The sequence below is a fragment of the Microchirus variegatus genome (assembly GCF_963457635.1).
Source record: "Microchirus variegatus genome assembly, chromosome: 16".
Taxonomy (NCBI): domain Eukaryota; kingdom Metazoa; phylum Chordata; class Actinopteri; order Pleuronectiformes; family Soleidae; genus Microchirus; species Microchirus variegatus.
The window spans coordinates 9935662-9950517 of NC_139817.1; positions in this window are offsets into that span (position 1 = coordinate 9935662).

Sequence of the window (14856 nt, forward strand, 5' to 3'; positions counted from 1 at the left end):
AGGGTTTTTGAGGCTGCGGGGGGAAAACAATTTATTCCAATGTGTCTGTTCCCCCTCTCACTCACACACCTCAAACAACTGCATTGTAATAAAATAAGCAGTGGTTAAAGCTTCAGCTTAGTGCGTAAATACAAGACGCAATTGTCTGCAGTCTCAGGGACCCACAGAGAACAAACTATTTTTTTCCCTTTTTCTTGCTGCTGCTTCCAATTTTTGGGTTCACTACAGTGGATCTTCTTTTTCTTCACTGTTGATTTAGCATAGATTTTTTTTTTTTTTTACACTGGATGACATCCTATACTATGACTTTTTTGACCAATTTTGGACGACATACTATACTATGACATTTTTGACCATTTTTGGATAACATACTATAGTATGACGTTTTTGACCAATTTTGGACGACATACGACAGTATGACTTTTTTGACTATTTTTAGACGACATACTTTACTATGACGTTTTAATCATTTTTGACCAATTTTGGACGACATGCTATAGTATGACTTTTTTGACTAATTTTAGACGACATATTATAGGATGACTTATTTGACAAATTTTGACCATTTTTGGACGACATACTATACTATGACGTTTTTGACCAATTTTGGACGACATACGACAGTATGACTTTTTTGACTATTTTTAGACGACATACTATACTATGACGTTTTAATCATTTTTGACCAATTTTGGACGACATGCTATAGTATGACTTTTTTGACCAATTTTGGACGACATACTATTCTATGACGTTTTTGACCATTTTTGGACGACATGCTATAGAATGACTTTTTTGACAATTTTTCGACGACATGCTATAGTATGACTTTTTTGACCAATTTTGACGGCAGCATCATTTTTTTTCAAAATGAATGAAATAACGTGGAAAAACCTTGTAATTAAAAATAGAATGTGAAAATATAAATGTAAAGAACAATAAAATACTGTAAATAGCTGTGAGTGTGGGGCCCCTTTTGGGAGATTTCCTACTGAGATGTCATTGCAAATCGCCACATTGTTGTTTAAGGGGGACGGGGATGTGGCTTGTCACTGCACATTTCAGTAAAAACAGCCCTCAGGCTCCGAGTGTCGGGGCCCCAAGCAGTTGCCTGCCTTGCCCTGTTCACCTCTGCCAGACACTGCCTGGACTTGGTTCACTCTCGGTTTGTAAATTGAGTGTCAGTCACGTCTGCAGCCGATATAACACAGTGACAGATGAGACGGTTTGTTGTGACACTTGCAGCGCGGTCCGCAGGGAGCTCCTGATGTGGAAAAAAAATGTTAGCCACGCAAACCGATAATACTGTGCCGAGTCTGCCACTTTGACAGTTTAATAGATTATTACGGAACATGGTGAAGTGTATACACACACACACTTGTGTGTGAACCTTCCTTCTGGCTACATGGTCTTATTATGCTGGCGCTCAAATAAATGTAATCCCCTTCCTGGATAGATAAGACACCATTAGATCACATTTTTACGCTTTCCTCTCTCTTCCCAAGCAACGGCGTATTATGAATAAAATATAGGAGGATATATCGACCCATTAAATGATGAAATATAAGGATATAATAACAATACAGAAGAAATAGGAACACTTAAGATGGATGCTGACATGTTATCTTACACTTGGAGTGTCACGAAACATGTTGTAAATCAAATAAGCTGCTGTCATCTTGCAACTTGGATGGATACCTTTGTGGTAACACTGTCCCATATGTCAGAAAGATACCGTGTGATCATATCTGGATCTGTTTGGCTTCACAGCAAAGACAATGGTGAGGTGAGATCACTGGAATACTTTCTATAGGGGAACACACAATGCTGTCAGTGGTATTCCAGTAGACATCGAATATCATTATTTTTCTGATTTCCATATACAGTTATTAAAGTTTAGATGAAAAAGAAATATATAAAAAACAGGAAACCACGTCAAAGATCACAGGTAATTATGGTTTTCATATTTGATCTTGTTTGCCAGGGTACAATCAAACCTCCTGCTGTTTCCAGTTGTCACATGTGTCAACTTATCAGTCAAAAAAAAAAAACAGCATTTAAGGGTAAAAATAAATTTTCTTTGACATAACTGCACTTTGAAGTTGACGTTTTTTGCAAAGTTCTTGATGGACATTGGATATTTTCATCTTTTCTCTAAATGTTGCTCTTTTTTTCACATTAGAAAAAAGTGTCTGCATCTGTGTCACCACAGTCTTTGAGCTGCGAGATAGATAAAAGAGAGGCTGCTTGGTTTTTGCAGCCTGTGTGAAGGAGTCCTGAGCCTCTGTTGAGTCAAGGACATGTTACCTGACCAGGCCATACGCTCTGATATTTAATCTAAATGTATGCATTGAAATGCACCGTACAGTGAATGCATGCACACACTCACACTCAGAGGCACCGTGCATGCATGCCTTGTCTCTGGAGGCCAGAGTAAATATAGTGAAACAAGAGGTGGTGCAGTGAAGGTCATGTCATATTAAAGCATCCTAACCTGGTTATGGCAGCGCTCACTGCTACTTAACCCCAGCTGCTGCTCTTGTTGCACGCATCTGACAAAGCGTATGGTCTGCAGGCGAGGAGAGGAAGAGGAAGAGGAGAGGAGAGGAGAGGAGAGGAGAGGAGAGGAGAGGAGAGGAGAGGAGAGGAGAGGAGAGGTCTGCCCACTCTTGGCAGCAGCAATTTTCTTGTTAAGTGTAATAGCATTTAACTAGAAAGTTATGAGTGTATGTATTTATATTTTATGTACAAGGAGCTACTTGCAATATCGCCTAAATTACACACACACGCGCACGTACGCACACACACAGGCAATTGGTTTTCATGTCCTAATCCATATTGCTGGCACACTGACAGACAGTAATCTCATTCACTTCGCTTTTGTTTTCAAGTGCCTCGTGCTTTCCAGCTCTCTTTCTTTCTCTTGTCCCTGTGGCCTCGTTTTTTTTTGTTGTTTTTTTATATATACTAATGTCCATTCAGACAGTTTATCCATTTACATGGCTGTTTGTCTCCCTCTCTGCTCTGCTCTCCGCCGCCACGATAACTCTCTCTGCTAAGTGGACGTTCACTGGCTTAAGGAGCGCAGGATGTTTTAAAGCACAAACCTCGACTGGAAACACGGTGGTTCTGAGGCAGAAATGGACTCAGCTCTCAGACGTTACACATCTGCACAAACTGAGGAGATCATCACATTTCATAGGCTACAACTATAAATTAATTTCATCTTCCATCACTTTATCCTCCACAAGAGGGCCAAGGGGGACACTGGTGCCGAGGCGGGGTACACCCAGGACAGGTCTCCAGTCCTGGGTGTACTTATTTGCCTAAACCCCAAATCTGCATGTTTTTGGACTTTGGGAAGAAACTGGAGAACCTGGAGAAAACCCACGCACACATGAGGAGAACATGCAAACGTCATGTACAAGAAATCAAAGTACAATTTGTACCTTTTTAGGTACAGTCACGTACTTTGATTTCTTAGTGTGCAGAAAGGCCCTTGTTCAGAACGCTAACCACTACATCATCCTTGTGACCCTCTAGGAAAATATACTATGCACAAAATATCACATTGAATCCTCATTAAATTATGCACATGAATTCATTTTCCGGCCTATTTCTTCCTTTCTTTTTTTTGGGGCAAATTCTCTCTCTCTCTGGCATTTCTATTTCCATCCCCTGACCAAACAGAGAACATGGACTTCAGCCCAGGAAAAGTGTTTAAATAATCTGCTCCGAGCAGGTGTGTGTCAGAGGGCACACAACGCAGCCAAATGACACTGAAATTGCAGTAGAACACTCGATTGCCAATAGAACAGCTTTTTCCTGTTCCTGTATTCGACCTGTGGCGAATTGTGAGTGACGGGTAACAAAAAAAATACAGCGAAAAACAACTGACGAGTGCTTCAGGAAAACAAAAAGCCACTTTTGCCAGTACACCGATGTCAGTCTTGGCAAGCACTTGACTTTAATCGTGACCTCCTGTAGGCTTCCCATTAAATTCCACTGATTGAAATAATTGGTCAGCAAGTCAGCGGCTGAATCATCACAATCTAATCTACGTCTATGCATTAGAGCAGCAAAAACATCTCTTACAAACAAAACTATGGTGATCATCGGCCAATAAAGAGGGACTGGGATAATCAACAGCATTATTTCCCCCTCAAAAACACCTTGAGTGTCATCATTGAAACTTATAATAGCACTTTTTTTTAATGGAAATTTTCTTAAAGCTGAAAATTCCTGCATGGTGAACATCTGCTTTACTGTTCGCCACTTTTAAATTGTTTGCCTGTGCAGCTCATACGGTGACATCGAGCCCCTCTCATTACAGGAAACAGCTCATTTTATGAGAGTTTTAAGAGTCTTGATGCACAGATCTGTGCCACAGGTGCATCTATGATAATTTACCATGGGAATAATACACAACTCCTTATATGGACATCCTGGGGGTGTGTGTTTATAGGTCCTTTATATTCAGGCTTTAAAAATATTATGTGTTGTTGAGTTATGAGTAAGTTAAGATTCATTTTATATTGCATATTTAGCAGTGATATAAAGTAGCAATAATTGAGCCGAAGACACAAAATAGAACTTTGAATGGTGACGTATTTCAAAAAATTTCACTAATTTTAAACATTTTGAATTATTTTTGTTTGCTCAGGTGTGTTTATATAGTTGGTGAAAATGAAATGTTCTTTTCATTCGATTGCCTAGGTTGTGCTGAAAAAAAAAGGATATAAGACACTATATTGCACATTCTTCTTATACCCTCTGTGTACAGCAGCCGAAATGCTCTGCGTTCTGAGGGTCGAGAGAACATGCAGGTGGTTACAGGTGGATGGCTGGCAAAAATACAGCGGAGAGCCGTTGTGATTGTGGTGTAAGAGGACAGAAGAAGATCGGAATGTGCAGGAATAAAGAGGACGAAAAGGCAGCACAGGTTAACAATGAGAGGACAGACTGGAGGTAAACCTGCATGCACTTCATGAAATGTATAGATAATTGATGGGAATGTGATAAAAGCTCAGGAAACGGTGGCTGCTCAGTTGTTAGCGCTAATGGTCAGTGCTGAAGAGGCAGTGTGAGTTAAAGTGAGAAAGGGGGGTCTCGGGGTTACTATGGCGACAGGGCTATTATAGACCAATGTTTTTCCTTGGCTTTTTTTTTCCTGTTTTGAGAGGGTGGTTTATGCTTATACGACTTAAGTTCTGCTCTGATTGTACTTGAACACACTTCTTCTCCGAGCTCGCTCCGAGTGTGCTAATCTCTGGAGCTGATCAAGCTGAAGCACAGTGCAGTCAGGCAGAAAACGCAGAGATGCATAATGAGCGACGCTGCACAGAGTTGGATTTATGAATGAGAATCATCACTCCTCCCATGTGCTGCGATCAACTCTAACTGAGTCATGACCTTGCTGAGCTTCGAATTGTGCAGAAGGAACATGCTGACGTTTGCCGTTTTTCACTCTCTCATTCAACATCATAAAGCGTATGTGCTTTAAACGTGACTTTGCATTTTACCCCTACGGATGAAAAAGCATGGATGTATGCCTTTATTAATATATGCAGCTTGCTGCAGGCCACACAGACAGGTTAGCTGTGCAAATGGGCTAAAGGAAATGTATACATTATACACCACACACACACACAGAGGAAGTTTTAACATCGAGAAACCAGCAAAAACAAGATTCTCTTGGTCACATTACACATGTTGTGGTTCTGTAATGTCATGAGAAGATGCCAACACTATATCCAACATCGAATTAACCTGCGCTGTGAGTGTACAGCTCTCCACGTCCATGATGGTGATTGTAATGGATGGATTAACTTGGGTAAACAGGCCTGAATGTTTATTTTACTTGACCTTCGCTGCATTCGAGGGGAAATCTGCAGCAGAACAACTGCAGTTTCTCTCTCCTGCTCTGACCTTGAATTCAGACTAAATAAACAGACTAAACCGGAGGCCAGATAAGCCACTCGATACATGCACGTTTGAAACAGTTCATATCTTCAAGTTTCATCCTTGCAGTCGAGTACAGATCTGAACATTTTGATGGCATCTCCTGTGGTAACGCTCAAGCTTGTATTATATCATTGTTTTGGTGAGACGTCGCCAATGAAATGAACAGCATCCTCACTTTAGACTTTTATTTTGATGTGCCTGTCAATGAAAGCCTCTGTTTCCCATACACAAAACAATTATTGGCACTATTTATATCATAGGTGGATGAAATTCATTCAGGAAGAAGAGTTTTTTTCCTCAGCTCTCTCCATCCCTGCCTCCCTCACCTCCCTTGTACTCCCTGGTATGAGCTTCAGTTTTTTTTTTTCTTTTTTTTTTTTTTAACAATCACTCCCTGGGATGAGGCCAGATGACCAACGACTTTGTGTTTGTGTGTGTGTGTGTGCACACGGCAGTCCTATATCGATGTCTGCGCAGGAACCCCTCTGTGCGCGAGTATGATGTGTGAGCATGTCAGGGTGTAGCGATGAGGGGAGAGGATACAGCATATATAGAGCCGATGAGGTGGGGGGGGAAGGAAGGAAGGATGGAGCGGCGGGTGGAGGAAGGGAGGAAAAACGGGTGGTGACTGTTTAACATGATCACAGAGCAGCCATATTCCCTTCCCCCAGTCTCAATCCAACCATCCATCTGCTTTCTCCTCTTTGCTTCGGCCACAGTGGCTTTATCATGATCCGCCATCCCAAACATGCATTTTAAAAGGTAATGAAGCTGATATGTGATAACACTTTAAACGCCCCTGAAAAAGGAGAGGTGGATATGCTACCCTAACACTGTTCAAACTCACCCCCATCTCTCTCTCCACACCTTTCTTCATCTTTTTTTCCCCATCAACCATTTGTTTTTGAAATTTTGCTTTCACATCCCACTCATCTGCTTGTCCTTCATCTCTTTTCTCTCTCTCCACACTGTGATGACAGTGAGGCTGGAGGATCAGCAGCAGCAGCAGCAGTGAGCAGACGCATATTCAAGACCCCCACGCTTTAAGGAGGTCTCGAGTGTGTGTGTGTGTGTGTGTGCACAGGAGTATGACTGATCTCTCAGGGGGCCAAGGTTCCGGCAAGTGTCACACAGGAAGTCGCCATGGGAACAAAAGCCCCATCCTTGTCTTCCCTTATTGAAGGCACTATAAAAACACAGCGTGTTAGGGAGGGGGTTTACGACAGATTTTTGGCTGAAAAACCATCATTGTGAGGACATTTTTGCTCGGACCTCACAACTTGCAAATGCCCTTTTTTAGGCTAAAGACTTGGTTTTAGTGTTAATATTAGAACTTGTCATCCATACGCTAGCATCACAATGTCTTTAGCCGTGATATTTACGTACATGACCAAAGCACTGACTACGTAAAAACTGAATTCACTGACACACACTCAGCAGATCCATGATAATACAATCTTTCGTTTTAATTTATGCATGAGAATAACGGTCTGGGGTATAAAAACACAGTAGGATCAATAACACCAGATCCCTTCTAGAGACATACAATACAGCATATATTGATTAATACCATTCCTCCTCCGGTGTAGTGTACAAAATTGTTTGAGTAGAGGCTGAAATCTGGGCTCTCAAATGATGCTCTTATAAGAAGGTTTCCTGTCTTTCTTTACACAACACAGGTTAGTGTCCAGTGTGGACAGTATAGGAAATACACATGTCATATGTTGGCACATGTCTATACTATAGGAGGAGAACAACAAAACTATTCCCGACCACTTTTACAACACATAAAATACATAAGTATTTCTATTTCTAGCAGCCCAATTTACTGATCTTCATGTTCATTAAGTTTCCCTGTGCTGCTTTAGAGACAGAAAACACTGTGTCCCATTAACTCTGTTAACATATTGTAAATAATCCTGGCTATACTTATTTTTTATTCATGTCATTCTTCACCACACGACATGGATTTCACCCCGCTTCTCTTTGTCCTCAAATGGAATCAATTTATCCACGATCAGTGCTTCGTTTTTATTGCAGCTTTTTTACGACTTTCCACCAAAACCCTAAAAATATCTGGAGCCAACAGTTTGGACGTGACCATCGCTAACAGTTGGTGACAGTAGCTGTGGCTCATGGGCCATGCTGTTTTGTCAGCATGTGGCGAGACCCGGGCCAACCAGCAAGTCTGTTCAAAAGCACTGAACCCTTTATCCTCCCCTCATCTATCTCTTCTCCTTCTTTCTCTGTCTGTATCTGTATGTGATGATTCCACAAACCCACCCACTGCTGCAGACTGACCATGGTTTTAGACAAAAGGCTCCTAAAAACACATTCTATGGTGCTTAATGTTGGGTATACGGGCTGCAATCAATTATACATGTTCTGGGTGAAATAGGAGAGGAGAAAAGCAATTTTCTTCCATTATACAAGTGTGTCTCTGTCCATGGTGCTGAAAAGGAGAAAAAAACGATCTACCCATGTAGCTTTAACAATTTATAACATGCAGCAAAGTTCACCTACAGGGGAGACTTGGCCAGCTGACGCGTTTACAAATACTGCACAAATAAAACATATGAATGGGCGAATAGAGCAAAAACTTTTGAGTCTTACCTTCAGAGATAAGAGGAATTCACCGTGTCACATCTGAGGAAGTGTTGGGCTCCTGGGAGCTCAGGTTCGGACCTCTGCTGATTTTGTGGATGGATGGATGTCAGACACTGAATAATAGGGTGTGTGATTAAAAAAAAAAAAAAAAAAAAGTCCACATAAAAAGTAGAATCAGGAGTAAATGGATCAGAATCGGATCAGAATTTAACCAATTCGGTGGTTAAAAATTTAAATTGACAGAAAACAAAACAGCAAAACGTGTCCTTGATCAGATTTCCCTCATTGAGCTTCGTTTCTTAGACTTCTTCCTCCAAACATTTCCCGTGCCATTCCATACTTGCAGAGGGAGAGAACTGAGAGGAAAAACAACCCACTCCACACGCGATCACACCAGCTCCAACAATGACAGCAGCTTTGGTGTAGATTGGAGTATCCACACACACACACACACACAGTTCCATCCACCTCTTGGACTGGAGTTGTTTCCACACAGTACAGGGACTGGCTGACCAAAGATAAATAAATAAATAAAACACTCCTACACAAACATCATCATCATCATCACCGTCGTGAGCAGAATCACAGCAGCGCGTGCGTTTGGGGAGGAGAAACTCTCCACATCTCCATCTCTTCAACCAGTCCCCTCACTATCCGTGGAAAGGTTGTAGTTCAAAGTCCTTTTTTAAAAGAAAAAAAATAAAATTATTTTATTATTTCTCGCCTCTCTTATCTCGGTGATCTCCTCCCTCTCCTGTGTGCGCCTCTCTCATCTCAGCTGGCCACTCGCTGCTGTGGAGCCACAACAACAAAGTGTCTGCTGCTGCTGCTGCTGCTGCTGCTGCTGCTGCTCACAGACGTGGAAAATAAGGGCTGTACATGTCATGCATGCTCCGCCGTTCCTAGGCTGGACCTCCTCCTCGTGTAAAAAAAAAAAACTGCTGATATTTCTGCAGAGCGACGTCGCCCGGCGCTGCGCATGCAGACGAGTGCGAGTGCGCTGTAAACCCCAGAGTTGCAAAGGCTGCTGCGAGTGCCTCCACACACACACACACACACACACACACACACACACACACACACACACACACACACACACACACACACACACACACACATGCAGTGAGTAAATGCAGCCTGAAAGATGACGCTTTAGACACACGCACAGATTGGTTATGGGAGCTGGAGAGACAAGACAGAAGGGGGAATAAAGAGCCAAGATGCTGCATGGCAAAATACACAAAGAACACACATCCAAGCACATGTCAAAAAATCTTAAAGAGGAAGTCACTGTGTGTAAAAATATATAAAGTCTTCTGGTTTGGAAAGTAAAGCCAGTGGCAAACATAAACTCTACTTAAAACATGCACAGGCTATTGGTTTGCTGGTTGAAGCTGACCAGAAATGAAGAATATATTGAATAGCCACCAGAGGGCGACTTCCCTGATTGCAAAAGTAACTTAAAGTTGAATTATGTAATAAATCTAAAGCAACTGGCCATAAAATCCTCCTAATATGTCACAGAGACTCAGGAATAATGTTCATATAACAAACTGAACTCACCAACAACAACAGTACAGCCAAAATATTTGCATTAAAAAAATATATATTTTGCAGACTGCAAATCATGTTTATGTTTTGAAATCATGTTTTGGCATGCGGCGCCACCTACCGCCGTCTACCAATCATTTTAGTCGGTAGAGTCTCAGCTGCCGAGCAACCGCGGGTTGCCAGTTAAGTCATAAAACTAAACCTAAAAAACCTCTGTATTTTGAATTTGAGTGTAGTAACTGGCACCTTTAATTTGGAAGTCTATGGGAAAATGAGTCTACTTCTCGCTTGATTTATGACATTTTCGCTAGTTTCAGGTTTAATCTTTGACGGAAAATGATGAGAATGATGTTCCAATTTAGAGGAAAATAGATGTTAAGTATATGGCACACATGAGTGTCACTGACGGATGGTATCGACACAAATCTCAAGGCTTCAAAAACTGTCTGAAGACTGTTCATTAATCTGGGATTTTAGGACCAGTTATGCTCACGTGGACCAAAGGAAAAAAGTATGGTGCTGAATTAGAAGAACCTAATTTCTGAGGCTCTGGGTCCAACGTCTGCATCTGCATTTCTAAGCGACGTCTCACGGTGAGACTGCAGATTTTAGCAAACAAAATGATTCCTCCGCTCCCCCCCTCCCTTACCCCAAACTCATCTGAGAACAACAGTGACCTTCGCACACCAGAAAAGGACTTCATTACTCTTCGTTTGTGATATAAGCTTCCTCTTTACACTACGACTACAGCCTCCGTATAGCAAGGCCCTTATCCTTAAACATTAAAGACACTGATTCTAAGGCCACCAAAACCCAACCATTACGATATTTCAAAGCATGTATAAACCTGTGCAAACATACTTATGGAGAGTATATTCAAACTCTGCTTAACGTTACGCACTGGACCTTTAAAATTCAGCGACCACCACCACATGTGGCCTTAACTTTCACTCTGTCCTGAATTCCGAGCAGATTCTTTCAAACTCGCAGACACAGAACAGTTCATCGCTCAGGCTACACAAGAGTGTGTGTGCGACAGCCAACTCTCTATAAAGATAATTAAAAAATTACACTTGTCAGCCAAGGTGGAAGGAACAAACTGGGCCTCTCCATCTGGAACAAAACCTTTATTAAGTTCCATCAGGAGAGCGCACACATGCAGCTGTCTCTGGAAGGACCATTCGTCCCCTCTCTCTGTCCTCGTCTCCTGTCCTTTCTACTCAACACAGACAGATTGTTACGTCCCCCGTTAAGTCTAGGGGACACGGGGAAGGGGTAACAAGGTACAAAATAAGATATCGGGATATTTTAAAAGGAGACAAGCTGAGACGAAACGAAAACGTAATCGCATATAAACAATTTATTTACAATAAACAAACATAATATAAACTTAGATCGAGCTGCTCCAAAAATAGCTGTGGGGCCTATACAAGACAGAGAAAAAGATGCTGTTGACTTAAAGAACAACCAGACATAAACCACTAAAGTAAAACGATCACCCTTTCTCACTGGAGAAAGTATCTCACGTACCAAGTTGAATGGTTCGAATCGACTAGACAATGCAGGAGCACATAATATGTATAAAAAAAGTGGATTTTTGGGGTATATAAACCCATAAATACTACATAGTGTCCCTTTAAACTTTTTTTTTTTTCTAAACACCACCAAACCCCCAGTCTGGCTATACAATCAACAATTCCATGGCCTAATGGTAAATGTAAAAATATAATGCATCTGTGTTTTTCCACAAAAAACACAGATGCATTAGGGAACCATAACATTTACCCTCTTTGATGTGATCTAGTGGCATCATTCTCCTCATGTCGGCCTCTGACAAAACCCTCCCCTCTAAACACTCAGTGCATCCCCCTCCACAACCGCTCTCCTCTCTCATTCAGATCAGGGAGAAATGTGAGTTTTTACTGCATTCATTATTCAAACTCTTCATAGAAGCTAAGATCGGTTGCACGTCGAGAGTCCGTGGAGTTCAAATATTTATAATTCGGAGAGAGCGAGCCGGTCGGATTGGTCACCATCACCATCACCCAGCCGCATGTACAAGTAAGGTGAGATATGCCAGAGTGGTTCACCTTATAGTCAAAGCTTTTTCTTTTCTTTCTTCCTTTGCTTATAAGAAAATCTCTCCATACATTATCTATACCACGTATCCCGAGGGTTGTGAAGAGGGAGAAGCTGGAGTCAGTCCCAGCCTGTAACATGGCCGACATTCAGAGACACAAATAACGACGTACAGGTAATTAATCCCTAGAAAACAGAGCATTTCAGCTGCTTTTATGTTTAAACATACAGTACTGTATATACAGAGGCTACAAGAATGTGCAATATAGAGTGTCTTATATCCATTTTTTCAGTACAATATATAGGCAATCTGATGAAGAAAATAATAATTTTCACCAACTATATAAACACACCTGAGCAAAAAGTACTCATAATGTTTAAAATCCGATTGAATTTGGTCTATTTTGTGACTTCTGCACAATTATCACTCCGTTATATCACTACTAACAGTGCGATATAAAATTAATCATAACTTTGACTCCACAACACATGATAAGATGAATAAAACACATTTTTTAAAGCCTGAGTATGTGACTTATAAACATACACAAGCCCAGGATGTCCATATAAGGAGTTGCACCTGCGGCACAGATCCGCGCCACGTGTGCACTAAGGATTAAAGTCCCCAATAAACCTCACTGTAATATTCAGAGTGAATCAGTGAACAGAAACACATATAAACACCTGTTGCAAATGGGTTAGGGTTACACTGAGCTGAATTACAAAGTAAAGCAGATGCTGCCTTAGGGCTCCAGATGCCCTGGGGCCTTAAATATAACAAATTCACTACAATACATTTGATTTAGTTGGTCTGAATATCTGCAAATTTAAAGTGCAAATGATTTTTGGGGGAGAATGTCGAACTACAATAAAAAATTAGTGATTTTTGCAGAAGTAGAAGCTTTACTTGGTTTGGCACAAGCGCGACTATAGGAACTGCAGTGCAAATTTAAACTAAATGAGTCATCTAAGTGTGCCGTTTCTGTGCTTTGTGCGAAAGCAATGCATGCTGGGAATGTTTCGGGGGGGGGGGGGGGGGGCAATATCTGGTTCGTTCCTAATAGGATAATGTCGCAAATATCCCCGGGGCTTTTTGCATAAACACACAAACAAACATGATTACACACATGCCCATCATCTCTCTCCGTGTCTCCCACTTTCCCCTCCTCCTCCTCCTCCTCTCTTTCTCTCTCTCTCTCTCCTCCGCCTCATCGCCGACTTTATGGCGTTTCGTCTCATGTGCGTTTGCTGACACATCAGCAGCAGCAGCAGCAGCACAAAGACAAACGAGAACGCAGGGCGACAGCGAGAGAGCGAATGATCAGAAGTAATAGAGCGCAAAAGGCAGTAAGAGGGGAGGAAAACTTGTAAAGAGGTAAAAAAAAAAAAATGAGAGAGCGAGAGACATCATTGTGATTCACATGAAGGCCAGATTACACATTAAGACACAGATCTGTTTGCCTCAGGGACAGGAACTCAGGGTCTCTATTACGTTAGGCTGTGCCTTTCTTTTCTGCTCCAAATCCAAACCTCTCTCTGTCTCTGTCGTCTTCCTATGGAAAGAAAAAAATGATTCAGGCCTTTGACGTCATGTGCAAAAATGGAATTTAACACACACACACACACACAATTTGCATTCATCACACGGTGCACCGTTTAACAAAACCTGAAACTCATCCCCATAGAAAAGACACACACACACACACACACACACACACACCAGGACGCACCTGCGACCACACACTCAAACACTTCCCTGGACTGCATCGCAGTTCATTTCCAGGAGTGTTCCAGTCTTCGTTCCGTGTTTTCCGATGATCCTATCTCGTTTTAATTATCTTCTCAAATGGCACGGCCATCAGGCCGAACCATTCTCGTTCCGAACGAACGATTAGCTCCCCTTTCAGTTAGAGTGAGGAAGGGGAGGGGAGAGGGGAGAACTCACCGATGAAAATCAACCTGCGCGATTACGATCAGCTGAAATTAAACCTATACACAGTTGGTCCAAAACACCACTTTGCTTTTGTGACAACCTTCGTTGGCAATAAACCAAAACAAATCGCATTCTGTAAAACGCTCTAGACAAGTCTGTAGAAAACAAATTTTGCCTCGTTTTTGATCGGATAAACTGCACGGAAAGAAATGCATCACTGCATACACAAAATGTGAATGAGAAAATGCCTTTTTGTGTGTTTGTGGCAAAACGGCTCCTTTTGGACTGCCATGGTCCAGGCTCGTCCTCACTCACAAAAAACTCTGTCCACATCTACAGTATTTGTCCATTGTAAGGCTTTTGTTTTCCACCGCAGACACAAACACAGACACTTTTTTTTCCAAAGGGGGCTGTAGTTAACCTTTTTAACCAGCGTGAATGTGTCCCTCTTGCTTTTGAAACCCATATAATTGACAGTTTGATTAGGTCTTCTGCAGCCTCGAGCGGTGGCTTAAGGAAAGATCCTAATGCATTAGCGCCTTGTTTACACCCCCCCATGTGTACGTGCTGCTCCCACCCAAATCCACTTTAAAAGTGAACCACACCTGTGTGCGAAGTATAGTTACGTTCAGGAACAAATACGTTCACTAAAGCGTAAACGACAGAGACGGAGCGAACAATAAAGTTAGTTGAAAGTGATTGTGATAATGTCCATGGTTGCA